Source organism: Carassius auratus, unplaced genomic scaffold (genome assembly GCF_003368295.1).
Source record: "Carassius auratus strain Wakin unplaced genomic scaffold, ASM336829v1 scaf_tig00216849, whole genome shotgun sequence".
Classification (NCBI taxonomy): domain Eukaryota; kingdom Metazoa; phylum Chordata; class Actinopteri; order Cypriniformes; family Cyprinidae; genus Carassius; species Carassius auratus.
Window position 1 is genome coordinate 435,831 of NW_020528766.1, and position 26,157 is coordinate 461,987.

The window sequence follows — 26,157 nt, forward strand, 5'->3', positions numbered from 1 at the left end:
TGAGGATATGTGTATTCCTACAAAGACTCAACTAATTTACAATAATGACAAACCGTGGTTCACTGCAAAACTCAGACAGCTCCGTCAGGCCAAAGAAGATGCTTACGTGAAGGGGGACAATGTCTTGTATAAACAGGCTAAATACACATTGGAAAAGGAGATCAAAGTGGCAAAGAGGAATTATTCTGAAAAAATAAGGACTCAGTTCACTTCCAACGACTCCGCATCAGTGTGGAAAAGTCTAAAGAAGATCACCAATTACAAGACACCACCCCCCAGCACTGTAGAGAATCAACGACTGGCAGACGATCTGAACGAGTTTTACTGCAGGTTTGAAAGAACACCCATCACCTGCCCTGAACGCCTCCCCCAACAACCATTCACACCCTTCACAACTCCTGCAACCAGCCCTGAATGCCTCTCCAAACTACCGTTCACACCATTAACAGCTCCTGCAACCCATCCTGAACACCTCTCCAATCAAGCACTCTCACCATTCTCACCTCCTGCATCCCCCCTCTCCCCCACACCTGCAATTCAGATCAGCGAGGATGCGGTGCGCCAGGTCTTCCGGAAGCAGAAAAGGAAAAATGCACCAGGCCCAGATTGTGTTACACCAGCCTGTCTGAAATCCTGTGCTGACCAGCTGGCCCCCATCTTCACACAGATCTTCAACAGATCGCTGGAGCTGTGCGAAGTCCCTTCATGCCTCAAACGTTCCACCATCATCCCCATCCCTAAGAAACCCAAAATTACAGGACTAAATGACTACAGGCCTGTGGCTCTAACGTCTGTAGTCATGAAGTCATTTGAAAAACTGGTGCTGGGCCACCTGAAGGACATCACTGGGCCCTTGCTGGATCCTCTTCAGTTTGCCTACAGAGCAAACAGGTCTGTGGACGATGCAGTAAACATTGGACTGCATTATGTTCTGCAACACCTAGACAGACCGGGGACTTATGTGAGGATCCTGTTTGTGGACTTCAGCTCGGCCTTCAACACGATCATCCCAAACCTCCTCCTGCCCAAACTAAATCAGCTCTCCGTGCCCACCTCCGTCTGTCAGTGGATCAACAGCTTCCTGACAGACAGGCAGCAGCTAGTGAGGCTGGGAAAATACACATCCAGCACCCGTACAATCAGCACCGGAGCTCCCCAGGGCTGCGTTCTCTCCCCACTGCTCTTCTCCCTGTACACTAATGATTGCACGTCTAAGGACCCCTCTGTCAAGCTCCTGAAGTTTGCAGATGACACCACACTCATCGGCCTCATTCAGGACGGTGACGAGTCTGCTTACAGACAGGAGGTAAAAGAGCTGGCTGTCTGGTGCAGTCTCAACAACCTGGAGCTTAACATGCTCAAAACAGTGGAGATGATCGTGGACTTCAGGAGAGACCCCCCTGCACTCCCCCCACTCACCATCATGAACAGCCCTGTGACTGCAGTGGAGTCATTCAGGTTCCTGGGCACCTCTATCTCTCAGGACCTGAAGTGGGACATTCACATTGACTCCATTGTGAAAAAGGCCCAGCAGAGGTTGTACTTTCTCCGCCAGCTGAGGAAGTTTAACCTGCCACAGGAGCTGCTGAAACAGTTCTACTCCACCATCATTGAATCCATCCTCTGCACTTCAGTAACTGTCTGGTTCAGCTCAGCTTCTAAATCTGACCTCAGAAGACTACAGAAGGTAGTCCGGACTGCTGAGCGAATCATCGGTTCAACCCTCCCATCTATTCAAGAACTGTACTTATCCAGAGTGAGAAAAAGGGCTGTCAAAATCACTCTGGACCCCTCACATCCAGCACACTCCCTCTTTGAACTGTTGCCATCTGGTCGACGCTACAGAGCACTGAGCACTAGAACGACCAGACACAGGACCAGTTTCTTCCCTCAGGCAATCCATCTTATGAACAGCTGACAATAATGGCGAACACACTACACTTTATATTTATATACACACACACTTTATTTATCTAACACACATACTTAGTATACACTTAAATTTTGCACACAATATATATGTACATACATAACTTCACTTTGTAATATACCTGCCTACAATTGTCATTTGTATATTGTTATTCACTCTCTACTTATTTGTATTTTTTATTCTTTTATTATGTGTTTTATGTTCTGTCGCTGTCATTCTGTTGTACTGCGGAGCTTCTGTCACGAAAACAAATTCCTCGTATGTGTACATACCTGGCAATAAAGCTCATTCTGATTCTGATTCTGATTCTGATTCTGATCTACTGTAAACTAACTGATGACAGGATTTCTGGAAATGCAGACATCATTTTTCAATTTGCCACTTTTACATTAAAATGTAAATGATGCGAACAGAGTCTCATCTGTTTTAAAGTAAATCCAGTTGCTTAGAAAGACAACAGCACACTTCCTCTTCAACAAGCATTTCTGACATATCATAGAAGGAATAGTTCTCCTAAAAACAAAAATGTGCCTAAATTGCCATCCAAGATGATTTTTCTTCATCTGAACAGATTTGGAGAAATGTAACATTATCATGTGCTCACCTATGGATCCTCTGTATAGTGCATGGGTGCCGTCAGAATGAGAGTCCAAACAGCTGAAAAAACATCATACTAATCTACAGCTAATCAACATATCTCCAGTCCATCAATTAATGTCTTATAAAGAGAAAAGCTGTATGTTTATAGTAAACAAATCCATCATTCATACATTTTAAACTTCAAACAAGTCCTCTATCCATAATGTTGCTTTCTCCAGTCAAAATTCTTCAGTCTCACTTGAATCAGAAGAGAACAATGCACAGATCAATTGAAAACACTCCAAACATATTCTAAAGAAATATACCAGTGTATTTTGTTCCATTTTGATGGCACCCATTCACTGCAGAGGATCCACTGGTGAGCAAGTGATGTCATGCTAAACAACAAACTCATCTACACCTTGGATGGCCAGAGGGTGAGTCGTGAACCTTTCCTTTTATGTCTGTTACATGTGATGTATTATTCACCTTTGCTCATTAGTAAGTACTGATGAAAAGAGTGGTGATGCAATATTTTTGAGCAATAATTATGCTTTCAAGGACTAAAAATACACATCTTTGAATCATAAGACTGTGAAGAAATTATAGTGAGAAATTCACTGTTATAAAAATTGTACCAAGTTGTTACTGTCCACATGTGGTGATCCCAAAACTATTTCCCATGCAACATTCATGAGAGTGCAGTATCGCTTGCTTGTTAGTGGCTGTGGGAGAATCGTCCTGCTTTGGCCAGCAGACGTGTTTAGGCTGTGGACCCCTGGTGACGCTCCTTCCACTAAACAAACTCTTTGAAGTTTTGGTGTGCAAGTTCCCTTGTTATAAAAATCCACACAACTTAAAGAGAAGGAAGACAACGTGTCCCTCAGTGCTATCTGATGTCCTCTTTCTGCCAAGGGGTTTTTTATTTCAACATATTTTGTGCTGTTGTGTTATAATACCCAATATGTTTTTATGTATCTTGCACTGCATGTGGAGAACTGAAGTCATCCGCACCAGCATGGTAAGGTCACGGCATTTTTGGCCTTTTTCAGTTTAATTATTCATGGATTTCAACTCTGAACTATATCAGGCATCATTATCTGTATATATATATATATATATACAAAATATTGAAATTGACAGAGACACAAAACCATAAAATAAACATAAAAACAACCACATGAAGTGATATATGCAAAGCTTCTAAAATCTGCAGATTTCAATGTTTTGATTGATTGTGAGCAAATGCATCTGCACCTGTGGCCATTTTTATGAAGCATCTGATGTCTGATGTAGCTAGCATTTACACCGATCCCTGTCACAAAAAGCTCCACTTTAGCCCTATGTCTCCATGAAACCATGAATTCTAACATGCAAATACAGCTCTGCTCTCTCCAGATGCTCTGTCATGCCAAAAAGACTTTGGATACAGTGTATATATATATATATATATACATATATATATATATATATATATATATATATATATATATATATATATATATATATATATATGTATATATATATATATATATATATGTATATATATATATATATATATATGTATATATATATATATATATATATATGTATATATATATATATATATATATATATATATATATATATATATATATATATATATATATATACTGTATCCAAAGATTGATGAAGACTGCAAAGTAAAGATGATTGCGGTAGCGTACAGGAGTCATACAGTTCAGTAAGCACTTGTGAGTCCATTATATTAATGCATGTATATTTGTGCTCTTGACGCACTGATCATACATTGTACTTATGCACAGCACAGACATTTCCATATATTCACGTTGTTTCCACACATTCACGGTAGTGTTTTGATTTGTCAAATTGTCATTTCTGAATGGATCTGTGTACTCTAGTAGATATATCCAGTAGATATATGCAGTAAGACATCGGTTGGTTTATTTTTTATTTTTTTGTGCATCTCCTTGTTGTACTGTTCGGTATCACAACTTGACTTCTCAAAAATGTTAAAAAAAAAATCTTGGTGTTACACTGTAGATATATTTAATTCTGAAGGGGTTTTTTTTTTCTTCTTCTTTTTTGTGCTTATATGGGTTCCTTGCATCATTTGGTTCTTTGGTGTCCTTTTGGAGATTCTAAGAGCCCTTTTTTTGGAAAGACATTGAAATTAATCTTGAAAAAAAAAAAATAGCAGAAAATACAGATTTATGAGAATCACCCTTTAATCTTTTGGTTTACTTTGCTAGATATAGCAAATGATGGCAAAATAAACATTTGAAACAAAATTAATGGTCTAGGCTTAATTTCATGAAGTGTGCGATAAATCGCGATTAATCACAAAAAATATGTGATTAATTAGATTAAACATTTTAATCGATGGACAGCCCCAATTGACAGTCCTTATATTACATGCAGACAGTTTTACAGCTCAGATATTCAAATCAAATCAGATTTGTTTGTAAACTGTAAATTAAAGATGACAATTATGCTTCTTCATCCTGCACTTTAAAAATTTTAACATCACATCAAACAATCCAAATCGCCCGTTCTGTGTTTCCAAATTCTGATAAATCTTTAACAAGCTGCGGTTTGATAGAGCAGACTCTGTTAGGGCTAATTTCAGTTTGCTCAGTGCTAATTAGTGGACATCCAGTAATCAATATCAGAGAGAATACAGATGGTATTGAATGAACAGCAAGCACTGTGATGTCAGTAGGTTTCTATAGATGACACATCTCATCCAATAAATCTGATTATAACCTTATAATTGTATCTTTAAAATAGGCAGGGTGCTTTAATGATAACAGTGGGAAAAAAAATGACCAGGTTTTAACAGATAATCATGGTTTCACAGTGGCTGACATCACCAGTATGAGGAATTTGTCCTCATTTACTCCCAAATCATTCCAACTCTCATTTTTTCTCTTCCATGAATCACAAAATACAAACGCTATCTGCAGATTTCAAATATGCTGTTTTCCAGGGTAAGTGGATGGTGATACATACTGTAAAGATCCAAACAGAATGTTTATATATATATATATATATATATATATATATATATATATATATATATATATATATATATATATATATATATATATATATATATTAGTACATTTTATTTTAATGACTTATCCTTTTACTATTACTATTATTTTTTATTTATTTTTTTGCCACTAAACCAAAATCATTAAACTTTCCTGAATGCCACTTTTTGTCATAACCTATAGGGAATCTACAATTATTTTACAATTATTATTATTATTATACATTTATTTATTTAAGCTTTTCTTATTTATTTTATCGATGTATTTTGACCGTACACTATCATTTCCGGAGTGTTGCATGGAGGTTTTTGTAATAACCAAAAAAAATGTTATAGAGAATTTTCTCTAATGTTTATATTTATAGGTTCTATTTGTATAACTATAATCTATCCTCCCCAGAACATTTAGGAAACTAACATTTTTTTACTTTGATTTTAGGATGCCACAAATATATAACTGGCATGGAAAGAGGCAGCTCATACCTCATTCATTAATGATTTTCTTATGCATTCATGCTGTGCATTACTAAATGTATTTCACTCAGTTTTGCCAGCGGGTTTAACTAGACAGTATCTAACCATTCTAATTCAGTGAACACTTAGAATGTGAATCGTTTCCACCGATGATTATTTTGTTGCATTCTTATATATCTGAATATTTACAACAGTCTAACGAATCCAAACCCCCAGCCTTCACGTGCCTCATTATACGGAGATAAATTAAAAACCTAAGACTTAATGTCCCTTAAAATGAAGAGGCTTTGTGGGGCTGACTGCTGGTATTATTCTAGCTGACAGTGCATTGGTCATTTAGCAGACTGAGCTTTTGCTGTTTCGTGTCTGTGTGCAGCTCTTGCCAGATGCCAATTCATCATCCAACTATTTGCATATGCAGAGCAAGCAAGACAATCTGTCCCAGACCATTTTTTAGTTTAATGGTGAAACACAGCCGCTAATGAAACACTGTTCAATCTAATTTTAACAGTTCAAGAAATAATCCAAATGAGACAATAGTCCACTTCATGGGGCAGTAGTCAGCACATGTGCTCTTGATCAAGTACCCTTCTCCTGTTTAATACATTTTCTGTCATTTGAGGCTAAACACTGAAGTTGCATGCCCCCAGTTGTTCTGAATGACTTTTCACTTTCTTCTGCCTTGGAGACCCAGTGGGAGTCTTTGGTAGACCATAGATATGGATGGTGCAATGTGAAGTTTGGCACATTAATTGAACCCTTCAGTCTAGAAGCATTATTTTTCATGCAGAGTACTTATATAATCATTTATGTACTGGCCCAGTGTGTGTGTGCTGGTTGAAGCTCAAGTGAATGCACTGTGTCATTCTCTCAGAAAAGCACACATAATATGTAAGCTGACAAAAACATTCATGTAACCATTTGTTTTTCTATTGCTGCTCAACTTAATGGACCTGATTCCAGTCCAATGGGCGAATCAACCACTACATTGCTGTCTACTGTCTGCGAAGTCTATCTACAGTCTGTAATGGTCCATAAAACATCCCAATTCACCAAAAAACATTTCCAAGCAGCAATCGCCCAAGATACATAAATGACATACCATGGACAAAGAGATACACAATGGATCAATGGACAGCAGCCCCTCTTTGCCGACAAATGGACAGTCAGGAAGCTGTTAGACAGCTGGAAAATCACTGGAAATTGAGTGAGAAAGAATCCCGGCAAGCACTATACCACTAACTGGAGCTTCACAACTGCACTGTTACATATGTGTTGGCCAGAACAAGACAATATTGCAAAATTATATATAGTGGGATCTAAAGACATGAGACCAAAAACAGAGATTTTATCATCTTGAAAACGGTTTATGCTGTAAATAACTTTAATAACTAAATACCAATTTATACCAAACTTCATTCACGTGAAAGTCATCTGAGAGTTGTTAAGGGATAAAACAAGATGACTTCACCTTAAAAATGGGTGTCAAAAGCAAAAAATATATGAAATGCACATCACAGTGACATGCTAGGGCAAAAGAGACAATATTTTGGAATTAGCTCCTCAAAATGAGTAAGCAGCAAATATTGGAATTTATTTAGCAAATATGATGCAGGGCCACATAATCAGCATTTCCCAATAACTTGTAAATGTGGCTCAGCCAATCAGAATTAAGAGTCAGAACCATCCATAATCATCTAATAAAAACAACAGGCCACTTGAGTCAATCTGAAAAAAAAAAATAATAATAATAAATAAATCTCTCTGATTCAAGTGGAAGGAATTCCATGCCAAAACTGATCGTTTCTTAATCGAATGCACATTTTAAATGCCTCAAGTGAACGCTAGAGAAATTCTAAGAATTTCAGACCTACACTTTCATATCAGACAGCAGCTCTTTTGACAAATTGTTTTGTGTGCGGTTTATGATTCATATGACTAAACTAATTTCTCATCTGAAATTCCACGTGTGCTTTCTGTAGCGAAAATTGTACTGTTATTTCCCCCGCAAGGCACTGAAATATTTGTCTGCAGCGATTTGTGTGGAGACATCAGCAAATCACATACTGAGTTTTGAGAAATGAGTGGGGTTAAACAAAGGTTACACTCACATAAGCCGCCCGACCGCATGTTGTCTGGTAATCTAACAGAAGAACAAGGGTTCGTTGTTGCTTTTAAACATGTTATCCTCACTCTTCCCTTCTGCATACCCGTGTGAGGTAAAAAGGTCTCTGGCTTCTCTGAATATCTTAGCTGTGGTCTGTAATGGCCAATCTGGCAGGGTGGCAAATGGCTCCCTGACTCTTGAAATATTCACCAAATCCCCAATTAGAGCTTCGTGTCACCTCTCCCATTTGTCAGTGCCTCATTTGGCTGGGGTTTTGCTCTCTCTAGCAGAAGATGTGCCACTTTCGATGACTAATTAATCAAATCTTGGCACTTTTTCAGGCGGAGAGGAAAAGTAATCTTCTGTCTATAGGGAATGCGTGTAAAATGTTTATTCCATACGCTGCTTTAATCTATCATTTACAGGTGATTCGCACAAGGACGAGGCTGACCATACGCTGCTTTCTCAAGGGGCTCATTAAGAACTAAAACAAAGAGTGTGCTTCATTTATTTAAATATTTATTAGCAATATTTACTAGAAAATGCAACATATCTCTGTTCCAGAAAAGCCTTTATTTTAGCACAGACTTAAATTAGTATATAAAGTCTGAGACCACTACAGTGAAAATAATTTATTTTATTCTTTATTTTTGAATATATTTTTTCATGTATCGTCTACATAACAATGAGAGTAGAAATAATATACTGTATTGTTTGTGTAATTTTTAATGTTTTTGAAAAAAGTTTCTGATGCTCACCACGTGCTCAGTTTTTATTTGATCAAAATACAGTGAAAACTGTAAAATTGTGAAATACACCAATTAAAAAAACAAAAAAAAAAAACATTTTGATTTGATTTTGGATGAGTAGAAACTTCAAAATAACATTTTGTTTGAAATAGAACTCTTTTGCAGCATTATAAATGTTTTACACACTTTTGATAAATTATGCCTTGCTGAAAAGAATAAATAAATACTCCAAGCTTTTTGACCCCAAACACACAGAGTAATAATGTACACTGTAACACTGGTACTGTAAGTCAAGCTCATTTCTACAGTGCTTGCAGACGTATTTCCTTATGCAAACAGGTTCAGTTCAGACTTCACAAGCATATTGGATTTGCATGAAAGTTTGCTCTGTGACGCTCTATCAAATATTCATTTCAACCATGACATGTCCTACATTGACTTGTGTGAGTTCCACCTCGAAGATAAACTGAGCAAATTGGAAAAGCATATATCTGATTGCTACAGGTTTCATTTAGAGCTCTTTGATCATGGCAAGGTGCTGGGATTGTGAATATTGAATGAGACACCTGGGAGTCAATCAGCTGTCACACAATTATTGCATCTAAATTCAGGTGCTTCAACATATACAGCTACTTGTAAGTGGTCGCTCTTCTAAAGCAACATGACACCTGAAGTCCTCCGTCTTTAAATGCAGACGTGATAAAGATTTGTCTTTTTTAATGTTAAAACGCTAGAAGTTTATTTGCAACTGTGGGAATTTAAATGGGCTACAAAATAACAAGCAGTAAAATAAACAGATCGTGCAGTCCCATGAGATTATTGACTGCTCATTCAATATGCAAAACAACTATTTTATCATTGCATAATTAAGTTTATTTTTAGTGTCTGTGTCTGCACCTCTTTCTTTTCAATGCAACATTAGCGAAAGCAGTGAGTCAGATTTATTGCAGTGAAAAAGCATTAGAAAATAGTCAGTTAAGTGCATAATGAGCACTAGTACGCATGTTTGTGTCGCTGACTAAATGACTGACACTGCAGAAGAGAGTATTTAACACTGTATAGTTCTGAAAGCACTAACTCAGCATTTAAAAAGCCATTCATCTGAAAATGAACTTTGTGCCCTTGTTTTTTGTGGATATCTTCATGGATCTCATTTCCATACATTGGGTGAAATACTGGCTATTGAAAATGTTTTAAAATGCAAACTGACAGCATTCAAAGCATATAGAGTTCACGTCTCATAGGCAAGTAATCATTCTGACTTCATTCACCTCACTGACCAAGTTTAGAGGACTAAACAGAGCTACATTAATCTCAGGTTGGATGTGACATCCCAAGATTGATAGTTTAAGAAACTAGTGGTATGTTTTTCATCTCAGCAAAATTGCCATGTTGTAGCAATTCATGTCACAGGCATAAAGCAGAATGCATTTCCTTTGTGGCAGAGAGATTCAATAATAATTACCAGTGCAGCAACAAGAGGGTAAAAATGTGTTGCATAGTGTTTGACGTGAAGAAAAATGTTGTCAGTCAGAAGAGGAAAAATGCAGTTACATTTATCGTAGAGCTTTTGGAAGCTCACCGCCAAATGCCGACACATATATTCACACAAAGCAGTTATCAACAGATGATAAAAAGCTTTTCATTATAGACAGAATGAAAGCTATTCAGTAGTGCTAGAAATGATTTAAATTATTATTAATCATTTCTAAAGCTTGACTTTAAGGCCAAAATTAGTAACTAAGTGAGAAATTACTTTCAACTGATAACTACGCAAGAAAAAAAAATGAATGAAAATGAATATGGCAGAATATGTCAACTTCCATTTACTGTTCTCTCTTTGATTTCACAAGATGCTAAAGAAAATTCTGCTATTAAATATGACTGTGAATCTGAGGATCTTTATACATTTCTAAACAGGTAATTGTACGAGGCTGTTTTTTAACACAGATGAACAAGCTTATGAAAAACTAGGAGATAGATGAAAATATGACTGCTGGATAGATGCAGGCTGCAAGGTTCTGGACAGAATGGTGCAGAAAATAATTAAGCCTTTTTCAGCTAGACTGCTTCAGAGAATGCTTGGCAGATTTCAATATGGGGCCCTGCAGGAGAAATATGGAAATGAATCCAAAGAGGAGCCGTGTTGAAGGAAGCTGGGAATTTAAATCAGCCTGCAATGATCTAGGATACATACATCATTGAGGGAAGAAATCATGCTACGACCAAGAAATGATGTCTCACACAATACGTGCCAAGAGCTTTTTTTGTCACGTAACCCAGACTGTCAAACCTCAGTGAGATGGTAATAATTCACAGCACTTAAAAAAATAAAAAACCTTATTCTTTAGATGACAATGTACAACATTAAATGAATAGTCCGGAAAAAAGAAAATACTACATGTTTACTCACCTACATGTCATTCCAAACACAAAAGATCATAATCTGAAGAGTGTCAGGTTTTATTTTTATAAAAAAAAATTATATGCAATTAAAATGAATAAAGCTTTCAATCTCCAAAAATTATCCAAAAGCACCATTTAAAAAAAAGGTCATCCACAAGAAGTGTGCACTATATTTCAATACTTCTAAAGTTATACGATAAATTTATACAAAGAACAAAACTAAACCGTAATTGAAATCAGTGAGCTGTTTTGCACCATTTTTGTTTTTGTATTTTTGAATGAATGAATCGTTCAGATTAGTGAAATGAAATCAGTTTGTTCATTTAAAAGAACGGACTCAACTGAGATGGATATCAAGCTATTGTGGATGTCAACATTTTTGGTGACTAATGACTTTAATTATGGACTTTCTTATTAGCCAAATAACTTGAATGAAACACGTTTACAATTTGGTGATGCTTATGTGAGCTTTTTAAAGTTTAAAAACTCTAGGCCTAGTTGTCATTAACTCTAACTGCATGTAAAAAAAAAAAAAAAAAAAAAAAACAAGGCAATTTATCAAAATCAAATCAAAAAATGTGTTTTTAAACTGTGAGAAAAAAGGAAAGCCATGCGAGTTTGGATTGACATGTGGGTGAGAAAATATCAAAATGTTAATTTTTTAGTGAAATATTTCTTTAATGCTTTCATGAAATCTGACCTCCATGGTCCTCGCGTCTTCTCCGTGTTTCTCCTTTTTTCGCCCTTGAAGTTTCTCGCACCCCATGTTGTGATTCTCCAACTCTGGAAGGGAAATGTACAACATCAAAAAGGTTTGACACTTGACAGATCTTCTCATTTCATTCTTCAATGAATTTGTGTCATTTCTCCATGCTGAGGCACTTCTGACAGACATCGAGCTTCTGGGCATCAAATTCACAGCAGCAACATCTCAGCCTTGAGCAGAGAGGATTGTTTAAGAAGAAGTGACTGTTTAAAGTGTCACACACAGCTTTCCACTTCAAAATATGTTAACTGATGGACTGGAGTGGTGTGAATTACTTCAGAATTATCATGCTTTCATCAGCTGTGTGGACTCTCATTCTGACGGCACCCATTCACTGCAGAGGACTCATTATTGAGCAAGTGATGTCATGTTACATTTCTCCAAATCTGCTCCCATGAAAAAAAAAAAAAAAAAAAAAAAAAAAAAAAAATATATATATATATATATATATATATATATATATATATATATATAATATAAAAATATATATATACATCTACATCTACATCTTTGATATCTTTGATGACCTGAGGGTGAAAACATTTTCAGTATAAATCATGTTTTCCATAATATAAGAGAGTAATCTGTTTACATTCGCAGTAACAGAACAGTCCTTTGACCACATATTTATGATCAGCCATGTACACAGTGAATACAATTTCCCCGCAATCTGCATATACAATGCCTCCTCGTTGCTCTCTTGCCTTGTTTTCTTGCACTGCAGCATGTTGCATCAGGGCGAATTGATGTTTTGCATTTACTAATGGCCGAATCAATGTCTAACATCCAACACGGCCTACTTGATTTACATGCATGAAAGACAAATAACCTTATAACCCCTCATGCTCAGTGTCATTATGTTCTCATAGCTTTTCAAATCACCTACTGGTTGACAAATGATTATTCACAATTGGAGAAAAGACTATTGGAACCACCAAGGGATTGTATCATTAACATTGATTTATACAAATCTGAAGCTAGACAGCCTAGAAAAAAATACAATAAAATAAAACTATAAGGCACAAATTTTGTCTGAAATGTAAGTTAATTGATTGTTTATTGAAGTGCGACCTCACTCAGGATGAATCTCTGCTGACATTCGGTAAACAAACAGCACTCTTTCTCGTGTGATATTGCTTCAACAACACCTCTGTGGTTGACAAAAGATAATAAACTCTGTTTGTCCTGCCCGTCTCCTCAGCATCGTGACCTTGCTCGGCTCTGTGCTCTTGGGTTCACTCACTGGCCACTTTCATTTGTAACAGATCTTGCCAAGACCAGTCCGGCAGCTGTGGGGGCATTATGGGAAATGTTCCATCAGTTGCTCTGTGTCTGAGAGCAAAAGGTCACTCGCAAGAACAGATTTGGCACTTTGGGGACAGGAGGTTATTATGACGAAGGTGTAAAGTTTGAAGGACTTTAAAGTATGTTTCTGAAATAAAGAAAAAAATATAGAAAAAATATATATACAATAATGTAGAATACAATTTAATAATAAATTAAATATTTTTACTATTTAAAATAACTGTTTTCAATTTTCTTTTTCAATTTAATCCTGTAATTTATTTTCCATCATCAGTGTTGCATGATCTGGTGCTCAAGAAACATTTTCTATTATTATCTATGTTTAAAATAACTGCGGAGATCTTAAAGGGGTCATGTGACGCAGTTTAAACTTCCCTTCATCTTTTGAGTGTTACAAGCTGTTTGTGCATGGATAAGATCCGTAAAGTTGAAAGAGATATTCAAAACTTAAAGAGATTTTCTTACTAAAAATTTAAGCTAAACCACACCCAACAGATTTGCATAATACCCGCCCAAATATATACGCAAGAAAAAAGTATAACTTTATTTTCACTGTAGTATTATTGCCACCACCATCATGTCGTGGATGCGCTGTGTGTTTCCAAATATGGTAAGGGGTGTAACATTTCCATCACACGCTTGAGGTATTCGGCCAATCACTACACACTGGATAGCTGGCCAATCAGAGCACATCATGCTTTTCAGAACGATGAGCTTTGTAAAAATCGATGTGTTTCAGAAAGGTGGGGCAGAGAGGAGCGGCAATATTGTACAGTACGTGGAAAATAACGTGCATCGTCATATGACCCCTTTAAATTCAAAATTTGCACAACCCTGATCTGGAGCTGTTTAAATGAGATTTGCAAAAGTACTAAATATACAAATCAGAATTTTTCCAAAACCTGAACACTAAATTACAGCTCATAAGATGTTTTGGGAAGTTCACAGCACAAAGTCGTAAGTGTGAAAGTCCAAAACAAGCATCATTTTCTCCTTGGTCTTCAGGTTTGTCCCCTGGACGATGCATGATGCTTCAGTCTTGATGATTAATGTTGCTGTTCTCTCATCTTTAACTCCAGAGCGAGACCAGCTTTGGACTAATGGCACTCAGCCCAGGCAGACAGATTACTATAGGAGAAGAGAACTAAATAGTACTTCCTAATTACCTGCTCAAGAAAAGGCAGATCTTTGGCACCATTGTTACATTGGCTTGCCCAGGTTGCTCTTTTCAGGACGACATGACAGATAACAGAAATGGTGTGACCTGCACAGAGACACTCACTAAATGAAATTTCCTGGGGTTACTGAATTTGAATTCCTGCTTAATGTGCTCTACTTTTTTTGCTTAAGACAAAGAGGGAATTCACTAAAATTGAATTGTGTCCATTTTATTTAGCACCTAATTCACTAATGGATTTATGTAAATCAAGGTGCAATTCTCCATCTTAACCAGAAAATTAAAGTGAGCATTGCCCACCCACACAGGGTGGCGATGCTTACTATAGTGTTTGGGACAAAGGAGTTTTAATTTGGCACTCATTTTCAAACTGAGAGGAACAGAAACAAAACACTTGTGAAGTTTGTCCGTCTGTAGTGTGGACAGCTTGTTTTAGGAGACTGCCAAATAATATTAAAAATCAGAACAATTGGAAATCTAATCAGAGATGAGGCAAATAGCTTCTTTTGGACAATATTCTGTGGAGGAATATATATATATAGACTTGTACTCAAGCTGATTAGCATTTTAATGTTTGAACCTTAAAGTGGTTTCATCCCACATGTTTAAAAGCTGCGTTTTTTGATGTTAAAAAGTTATTTTATTCTAGGTTAATATGCAAAGTAGACCTATAAAGAAGCTGTTAGCTGACTGCATCACAACCAGAACATCACAACAGTGGCTTCTGTTTGGCTAAACAAAGGCAGAGAGTCCATTAAAAACTTCATTATAAGTGAAAACAATCATAATTATCTTGCTACTGGTGCAGAAGTTAGACACTTCAGCTTTACGCAACTCTTGAGATGCAAACATTTCTGTCTCCAGATACTGAGAACAAACAACGCGGGCATCTTTCAAATCAAATCTTGAAAGACCACAGCTGCCAGATACATGTACAAAGCCGCATTCTGTCCAGTAGAACAAATTGTTCTCACCCACACAAGCCAATATGATAATACACACGTTCTCTTTGATGCTTTCAGTGTGTGAACAGAGAGACGGAGCGTGTATTCCTGCTTGGTGTCAGTCTCAGTTTCAGATCGGGATGATTCATTCTGAGCTCTTCACTTTAATTACAAATCGCCTGCAGCATGAACCTTCACTACCAACAAAATTAACTATTTACTACTTGATTGCCACAGGCGTGTAGTTAGCAATGACAGCCCACACTTCTGCAGGGATAATCTGAGCCTCACAGATGTTCCCTGTCATAGTAAAAAACCAAACAAGTAGACTTCCATGTGCATTGCAAGATGACCTTCAGCCAAAGTTAGAGAGAAAGAATGCTGACTTGCTTTGGGGACAGTAAAGAAAATATATGTTTATCTGCCATTTGTATCAATATTGCAGTTCAAATCATTAATTTTTAACAAAGATGGCATGTTTTCATGGTGTTTACTTCACTACTATAAACCCAGCTGGATCGGGGGTCTTAGATAAACACTCACAGTGGGCTTGTTTTGCTTTGGCAAGTAGATCCCAAGGGCTCTAAAATTCTATCTTTACTTCTTAGAGGAATAGTTCACCCACAAATTGGCATCATGTACTCATCATCATGATGTTCCCGACTTGCTTTCTTCTGCAGAACATAAAAGGAAAGTCAATATAATGTAGTTGAAATGGGGAGCCTTGGTATCGAGCTCCAAAAGCTCCAAAAAAAAAAAAAAAAACATATCAAAGGCAGTCTACTTGTGCACTCAATTCTTCTGAGAAAAGAGATTTGTATAATAAAAAGGTATGGATGCATGTACATTATGTCCTTGGTGTATTACATTTAAAAGTTAAAATAGACAGAACACACACAGCTTAGAAGCTAAATGTATTGCAACAAATATATGCTGGTAGAGGACAAAAAAAGTGTGTTAACCTCTTTCATAAAAACACCATCCGGCAGCCTCAGGTGTCCACTTTTTTTAAAAGGTCAACTCAGCTAAACTGTTTTGCAGTACAAAGCAGCTGTTTGTTCCATAAAGAGTGCTATTTAATAAAAGCAGGTTTTTAATAAAAGCAACCTTTTAATAAAAAACAACCTTTTGTGGATTTCAGAAAGCATGCAAAGCAACAGTGTGATCTTTGTGTCTAACAAGAAGTTTAGCGTCAGGGAGGAACTTATATGTTCTCTCTTTCATTTTGTCAATGTTAGAGCAATTGTTGACATTACATAAGAACAATAACCTTGTATATCCATATTGTATAGATTGATATAACATTCATTACTGCTGTACTGATGGTTTCAAAGCATTATATATTTAATTTGTTCTCGATAAGAAGGAAATTCGAACATGCATCCAGCTGGAATCTCTGATAGTGCTCTCAGCCATCTGCGTGACCCTTTCCTCAAATTTGTTTTAATGGAAACGGCTTTCATTGTCCTTGAGCAAAGACAAATGTTTTTGGTCCCTGTAGATTGCATTAATCATACACTATTTACAGTATAATACACTATAATGAATATGATAATTAAATAAAAATAAAATGTATTAATAAAGAAAATTAACATTGTGAAAAAAAATGATATTATAGAAGTTCATGCATGCTCTTCTGTTTGAGCTAAAAGAATGCTCCAGAATATGCATCAAAATATAATATAATATAATATAATATAATATAATATTCACTCACTATATAGACACACTCAAGATAACTATATATGATTCTAATCATTTATTTAATTCTAAATTGCATTATTTTGTAGAAGAAGTTTTTGTCTTGTGCATTTTAATGAAGGCCTTGTTAGGAAGTGCTCTGTTTACTTGCATGTCTTTGAAAATGTTATGAATAGTTTATGTTTTCTGTGTGGCAGTCACACTGTGGACAATTGGTCTGAATGAAATATTTAACTGAAATATCAGTTTGGATTATGTCTCATCGCTAAAGGTTGAATAACCGATGAAACCATAGCGCATGATATGGTCCTCCAATCCAATCTCTCAATTCGTATTGTAATTCCATCTCTGCTTTAGAAGGACAATTTGCTCATGCTAGTGTATTAGCATATTTGCACTCTCACACTGCCTGCGGCAAATGTTATTTGATCTAATCTGATTTGTGTAGATGCCCATATAAATAAGCCAAAAGACACAAACCCTCCAGCAAAATATCTCCATTCAGGTTGTAATAAACTCATCCCTCTGCAATAGATCCTACTGTTGCTCAGGTTGTTTTGGTGACATTGGCCACAAGACAAACCGGGATCATAATATACAGAGAACATCAGGCGGAGATGTAGCTGTTACTCTCCAAAAACACGATAATGTTTATTGCAGCACAGTGAATACATACTTATGGAATGCTGACCATGCTTATTTGAAGTACCACTAAAAGTTAAATTAAAGATATTATCTTGTAGAAATGTTAAGTGCTACTGATAGCACTTAAATTACTAAATTAAATTGTGTTCCAAGAGTCCTGGATAGCCATTATGTTAAGACTGTGTCTTCAGAACTTGTCGACCAAACAGCAGTTAGCCAAAAGACAATCATCTTACTTTTAATTATCAAATTAGACCAATCTAAGTTTTTATTCAGCTGACTTAAAGTTTTCCCAGTCTAATAGAAAACATTTTGATGACTAACGCAGAGCTGTTTTCTATGAATGTGCGAGAAAGTAACAAAGTGTAGTAAAAGTCACGATATTAGATTTCTCATATCACGGTTATTGTGGCCATAAGAATTCACGCTGTCGATATATCATGATATCTCTAGAAACCTTGGGGTGGGGAAGATATCAGTCAAATTATTTTTTACTTTATTTATTGAGTTTTTCTTTTTCACCCAACGAGCATAATATTGATACTGATAAACGCAGGGCACAAGACTCTGGCTTTCTCCGTCTTCTTTGAAGCTCTTAGGAAATAACAAGAGAGAAAATACTGTCAAGTTCAACAGTATGATGAATAAATATTAATGGTAATTAATGGTAATGCTATTGCTTTTTGATGCTATTATTAAGATGCTATTTGTTAACATTAATGTATTAACGAACATGAATGAACAATGAACAATACATTTATTACACAATTTATTAATATTTGTTAATGTTAATAAAAATCGAGTTATTCAATGTTCATAGTACAATAATGTTTACAAACACAACTTGTGATTTTAACAATGCATTAGTAAATGCTGAAATTAACATGAACTAAGATTAATAAATGCTGTGGAAATATTGTTCATTATTATTTATGTTATGTATATATGTTAACTAATGTAATTAACTAATGTTAACTAATGAACCTTATTGAAGAATGACCACAGATGAGGCATTAAGTGCATGGCACTGTGACCAACTTAACATTTTACAGAGTTTAATGTAGCAATGTGGTCGCTCGGTTTTTCAAGATCTGTTTTAATCGTGTAACTGTTCGTAGATTTGAACAAAGAGAGAAATGAAGTGTTACTACGCACAGGCTGTATTGATTGCAAATACAAAAATAAGACAAGTAAAGAAAATGCGGTACTTATTAAAATAATCACCCTTTACTTAAGTATATGAACACAGAAAATCTCTGTTAATAAATTATATAATATTTCCCAGTCTATGACTAGTAAAATAATAACAACTTACTCTGATGAACACAGCTCTCCTCATGCTCAGAGTAGGTGCCAGTGCTGCGTCTTCTTCTTGTGTGACAGGTGTCAGAGTTAAGGCACGATACTGCCACCTGGGCACTCAACCAGGTACTGTTACCAAGTATTTACATCTGGTGTCATCATAAGAGAACTGTTCATTTTAAATATTGCGGTTATCACTAATACTGGTATATACTCATACACTAAATTAACACGGTATCGATAATTGTGTATTTGAATATCGTCAATACCGGTATATTGCGACGGCCCTAGCCATGTGCTACATACCAGTAGGCCTATGTTAATAAAAATAACTACATGTTTTTACTCACTGGTATTTGGGACCACTTTGTTGGCGCACAAAATGTACTTTATAAACTGTTTACATGCAATTTTCTTAAATGTCACACTGTGTGTTTTGCCTACTGCTTCTGAAGGTTCCTTGCCTACCCGGGAGGCAGCAACACAACAGTTCTCCGCTGTTTAATTCCTACTTTTTGTCATTGATGCCGCTCGGCTTCTCAGATTACTAGGCTCATTGTTTGTACAAGACGTAATTATTGATCTGCGGGCAATCTGTTTGGCCTTGAAGGTTTTTTCAGCTCTCGTCTCAGCCCAGCTGTTGCTCTCGTCCCGTGTGGTTAACAAGTGGACTTCAGGTTTTTAAAAACTAGAGGCAAAATGGTTTAGATTACTAATTACGTTTAGCTCTATCGCTGAGCAGTTATATAGTGGATAATGATTTATGATGAGATTGTATGGCTGTATAATAAAGGCGATTTTATGCTTTATTGTATAAACCCGCATTGTTACTCACAAATAAATTTCAGATAGTTATGTGCTAAATAGAGGCCAATGCTAATTCTCAAAATGTGCTCCACAGAAAAATATCTGCAGTGCTGAAGTCATTTGTTTGTGCAGCTTATTTCCCATGATGCTCAGCACACAGGAGCAAGCATATTGAACCAGTTTGTGTCCCTATGTCAATAAATCCATGGACAGCACCTCAGAAAACACTATAATTACCTTCGAGTGAAGACGCTATTATTAGCTCCGAGTGTATTCTTATAGAAGATAAAACTGACAGCAGAAACTGATAGCAGGAGAAAATCCTATTGAAAGCATTTACACTGGCACAGATGTGCTCGTTTTCACATTGCCAATATTTCTATTCAATGGGACCTAAACAGCATTGTGTAATGAGGTTCATAAAACCAGTGGACTGGTTAGTCGAAAACCACCTCACGCTTCTTCATACATCCGGCTGAACAACTGCAATTCATATGAATTTATACCACGCAAGCAGCCAAAACAGTGCCTGGCAATGTTTATTCCCACCATCCTCAGTCATCTGTCTCGGAGGTGGAGAAAAACAGTTTATGAGCTGTTGGTAAACTCACTGCTTTACACTGAAGCTCCTTATATTAATATCATAAATATATATATCAATTCAGTCTCAACTCAGCTTGTGTTGAATGTGTTGATTCTCTTGGGAAGAGCAATTCATTTTTGTCCACTAAAGAGGATATTTATTTTTAGGGAGGTTGTTTTCCACATGCACAGTTCATAGCTACCAAACTTTATTAGTTTGCTTTTGTGGAAATACAATGAAATAACTAATAATAATTTGTAAGCACCCATCTGAAAGCACCAAGAAGAACAATGCATGTTTCTGCATGTAAGGTTTAATAATTGAAGATATAAATACTCAGTATTGTTAGTTGTTTATATGGTCTATGTCTGGGAGAAATATCACACTGCATATCCTAGCTGTGTTTGTTGGGTATCAACAGCATTACACATTTTTGGACCTTTTTCCAGCTTACTGGCTCTAACCGGTCACTTGCATATTACTAATTATTTCCTCTAGATGTTATTTTCATCTCTTTAGCACCTACATGGTGCATGTCTTCCTGCTTTCTCCAGTAAACTGCCTTTTAAATCTGACCTATATCTAGCGGGCAGATAGTTGGTGGTTTTATCTTCACCAGCATGAGCTGAAGGCTGTGCTTGACTTAAATTATTCATTGTTTTGGACCAACTATGTCTTTCTGTTACAAATATAAAAAAGTCTGCTGTATGCAAGTGATTTTGGAATAAAGTCAACACATCTCTCCTATCTTGGCCTCACTCAGATGGCTATCAGTGGGTTTCAGGATCAAATATAAGGTTCTGTAGTTTGTGTTCAAGGCAGTGCATAGAATGGCTCCTGCTTATGTGTCTGAGATGACAGCTATCTAGGTCTTTAAGATCAACAAATAAATAGTTTCTTACTGTCCCACGAACTCATTTAAAGCGGAAAGGGGATCAGGCATTGCTGTTGCAGGTCCAAGGTTTTGGAATAGCCTACCATCTGAGATTAGAGAGATTACATCCATAAATGTTTTCAAAAATGGGATTAAAAATTCTTTCTTATTATAAGCTTTTTAGGAGTTGGGCTGTGTTTTTATTTGGATTGTATGTGTTTTATGTTTTGTATGTAGCTGTGTGTTGATTGTACAGCACTTTGGTCTGCAGGTGCAGTTATAGAAATCAAATTTTTATTGTAATCATTACTTACAGGCCAATTAGAAGAAACAAATATATTTTAATATGTCTTTAAAACCCTAACTGTGTTAATAAGCTTTAATTCCTTAAAAATTACATTTTAAAAATGTAATTGTTTATTTGTAAATAGCTGTCATTAAACACTACAGTTCTTTTGGATTGGGCCAATGGCCAAGCAATTTGTCAATTAAACATGTTAAATGCTTAATGTTAGTTAAAAATTATTGATAAAATTAAAAGCTGTCTATAGAGCAATGCACTGCAGAACATCTGACCGTGTCTCACTGTGATCCTGTGTGCTCTTCCTCTGTTATTTGTCATGCTGTGATGGATGGGCTGTTAGTTTGAGTGTCTTGATTCATATTCTGATCACACTCTCCAAGCTTTGGTGTGTTATGTCACAAACTGGGAGTTTGGTCAGTAGGGGACAAAAGGTCAGGTGATATGTCAGGTCCCTGCAGATAGAAATCTAATACCTATAAAGTATTGTTAATCCAGTCCACATACAAAACCCAAAACTGGAACAAGTGGTTAATCAAATTGTTTGAAATGACTCGTCCAAACATCATTGAATAATTCACTCAAATGATAAAAAAAAAATAATAATAATAAATAAAATAAAATCTTGATTTATTCAAGAAACAACAAAACGAGGCACATTTTATTACAGAAAAATCACAATTTCTATAGTGAAAATAAATAAACTGTTAAAAATCTAATAAAATATATAAACAAACTGTATATATTAGTGTTTTTGTGCTGATGAAAAGTCAAAGTATTTGAATAAATCAGAGTATGCCAGCTAAATAGCTTAGACAGCTGAATATATATATATATATATATATATATATATATATATATATATATATATATATATATATATATATATATATATATATATATATATATATATATGGCTTAACTAGAAATAATTATCCAGTCATATATAACTGTACTCCTAACGGATTCCCCATTGAATATGTCAAGCTGTCGTAGAATTATGAGTTACATTGTTTCATAACCACTCCACTGTATTGTGAATATTATATTTCCTCTCTGTCATTACTCGCTGTGTGGAAGTCTCTTATGAAAACACTGACATGACATGAATGAATGTTTTTACAGTTGGTTATACAACAAAGGTTTCCACAAGGTCCTGATTTATTTCTTATTTTGAACAGATTGTAATGTTAAATTCCAGTGAGTTTCACAGTGTGTGATGATGCTTTTAGGAACCACCCGCTTCGAGTGTTATCACTCGATTGAATGGGCATTATCAGTAGTTATCAGCTCAAAGATATGGGCCATATGTGGAAATGTGGAAAAAGTCCATACATTTACTCTATTTTTACCATAGTAACTTTCACTCTACCATGTCATGTGTAGTCAATGCACAGTAACCATAAAATATACCATGCTTCTCCTACCGTATTTGTTCATGTCTTGCAGGATTTCTCACAGATTACTTTAGTCATTCTCCATCACCAAAGACTTTCCATATTAATTTATTTGAATTCATTTTAATTTATTTACTGGTCTATTTGTGAACATAAAATGCTATACACAGAAGCCCAATTCTCACTATAATCTACTATACTAAAGGCACCTTCCTACTGCAAGGCTATGAAGCAAGCCTGAACTGATTTGAGGAGATTTCCCCTCTGCTAACAGCCAGAGCAGAGAAGGAGAGAAACTGCACAGACTCTGAGGAGGAAGACCCAGTGAATCCTTCACCTTCACCACCTTTACAAATCAAACATCAACTGAGAGACAGTTTAGCCCTACACTGAATTCAGAGAACAGACTCAGGCCAAACTATCAGACACACACAACACAAACATTTACATCCAGGAGCTCAAAGATCAACTCCAGCAGCTGAAGAAAAAACACCAGATCCTCCATCGCCGAAATCACAAGAGCTATCAGAGAACTACAAGAAGAAATCTGAACTCTCCGCTTACAGCTATGCAAACTAGGACACAGAGAAACGAAGATGAGAACTTCTCCAGACAGCTACAAGAAATGAGAGAACAGTTACAGAAAAACACAATAAACAATATACAGTACTTCACTACAGTACAGCTCCAGACAAACCAAACTACACAGAATGTGTGCCGATGACAAATACACAAACACCTGCAGCAACACAGGCCTCACCTGCCCAGCCTCCAGATCCTGATCCAGATGTTCACCTCCTCATGACTCTAGTGAAAAAATCCCTGACCCTCAGAAACTCTTTCTACACCAAAAAGTCACGGCAAATAAAAATATTCTAATAAATAAGAAATTCAGATGGGGGGGGGGGTAATTTCAAAATCACACAAGGTCCCAAGATTATACCAATCCCGTGCGAATATGGCTATAGACTGTACTAAAACATCGATGTAGTGTCTGTGGCGTCACCCAAAGGTTTCCGAACAGCCGGCTCTTGACTCCCTTTTGCAGACAGCCTCAAGCGGCTAGTTGATAAATTACAGTTTAAGTCTCTTCTGTACAGGCTTCACGAGAGAGAGCAAGAGGTTGCCGCTTGGTTGTGAATGATTATTTTGGTCCACCCATATAGTGCAATAAACAGAGGAAAGAGGATTGTGGCATGGCTGTAGCCTGAGTTAGCAGTGCAGCCCATGGACTTACTCTACAAGACGAACATCAAGCTTTTGCTGAACGCAGATGATCTGGTGCTGCTGTCATCCAGACCACGGGGTCTAAAGCAGCACCTAGACCTGCTGGACAACTACTGCCAGAACTGAGCCCTGGTAGTAAACCTCAAAAAGACCAACATTATGGTCTTTCAGAAAAAGCTCAGATATCAGGAACACAGATACCAGTTCAGTCTAGGCAGCACTGCCCTAGAACACTCGATGCAGTACACTTACCTCGGCCTGATCATCACTGCATTGTGGAGTTTCAGTATGGTAGTGAATGCTCTCAAAGATAAAGCTTGAAGAGCTATATTTGCAAAATTGAAAATCCCAAAATATTGAATTACCAATTCCTATATCTAATGGAAGTCAGGTATGGGGTCAACTCAATGATCAAAGCTACACTAGATGGGACAGACATCCAGTAGAAGAACAAAAAACAATTCTGCAAAACGATTCTAAAATTACAAAGGAGAACACCCAATAATGCATGTAAGGCAGAATTAGGCTATTAGACTCCAATTGAACATTAATATACAAAAAAAAAAAAAAAGATTCCCTCAAATTCTGGATGCATCTTAAATAAAAACCCACAGAACTGCTACATTTTAAAGCGCTACAAACCAAACAACTGAACCCGGACAAAAATCCCCTAAGTGGTTCTGGTTCTGCGCTATATTGCTGGTATTTGGTCCGTGTGCAGTTGTTGGCATTGGGGAAACAATCAGGAACATGCCTTTGAGTCTAAATTTTGAATGAAAGACTTTCAAGAAAAACAAAAAACAAAAAAACAACACAGTCTGATTTTTTGGTTGATACTTGAAGAAAGAAAGAAGAAAGATTAACTGAATGCTTGCTGAATGATTTTAATCTCTGCCAAAATATGGCGGGATGATAAAAAGAATCTTCAAAGCCACTCTAAATGAAATAGGCCTCCTTCACACCGGTTTTCTGACGGACAGAATAATTGGACTTCAGTATGATGAGTTTAAACAGTCCAAGAGGAGATTCTGACTCTGTAATTGACCATTAGATCACCAGAAGATGAAGAAATCTTTCTGATGGTCTGCTTGCTCTCAAACAAACACAATATCAACAGTTATTGGCAAGATCAAATTAGACAAATATTTTGCAGGGAATTCATGCACATTACATTTTCAATAACAACATGGAAGGTTATTGGTAATGACATGTAAAAGCTGCAATATAACAAAAACCCATCCAGATGGAACATTAAATGAAATGGAAACTCTTGGTATCATTCACCTTCATTTGCATTCAAGGTTGTAAACTGAATTATTCATGAACTCAGAGGGGGTATAAAGGTCTCATCAAGATGCTTTGATTCAAAAACATTCCACGCCATTATGCATTAAAGCATCACATGGGAATATTGCACAACTTAGAAGCCTTTAAGTACACTTTCAAAAGCACAAACGCTTATGTGTAGTCTATATTAATCTGGCTGAATGAATGTATATTAAAATTGTAATATATGTATATATATATATATATATATATATATATATATATATATATATATATATATATATATATATATATATATATATATATATATATAATTACTTCAAAAGTGTTTGGTTATGTAGGAATATGCCTACATAGCCAAACACTTTTGAAGTAATTCAGTCATTTTAAAATTATTTAAAAACAAAAAAGCTCCCCAAAATAAATGTTGACAATGGTGTCTTGAATGTAATATTCAGAGATCTTACATGGAAGTTTTCCAAAAACACAGTCTTTAAAAATCCAATTAAAATTGGATTATCTCTTTTTCTTGCATTATGGG

The 26,157-nt window shown here is 36.1% G+C and overlaps 1 long non-coding RNA gene across 1 annotated transcript in view; it reads right to left on the reverse strand.

The window, feature by feature from the left end:
• The window catches only part of LOC113099045 (uncharacterized), a 33,013-nt gene extending 20,853 nt beyond the window's left edge, over positions 1–12,160 (reverse strand). Inside the window, exon 1 of the long non-coding RNA XR_003289274.1 lies at positions 12,001–12,160. This is a non-coding gene — a long non-coding RNA (uncharacterized LOC113099045). The remainder of the gene's footprint in view (positions 1–12,000) is intronic.
• Positions 12,161–26,157: the final 13,997 nt, after the last annotated feature.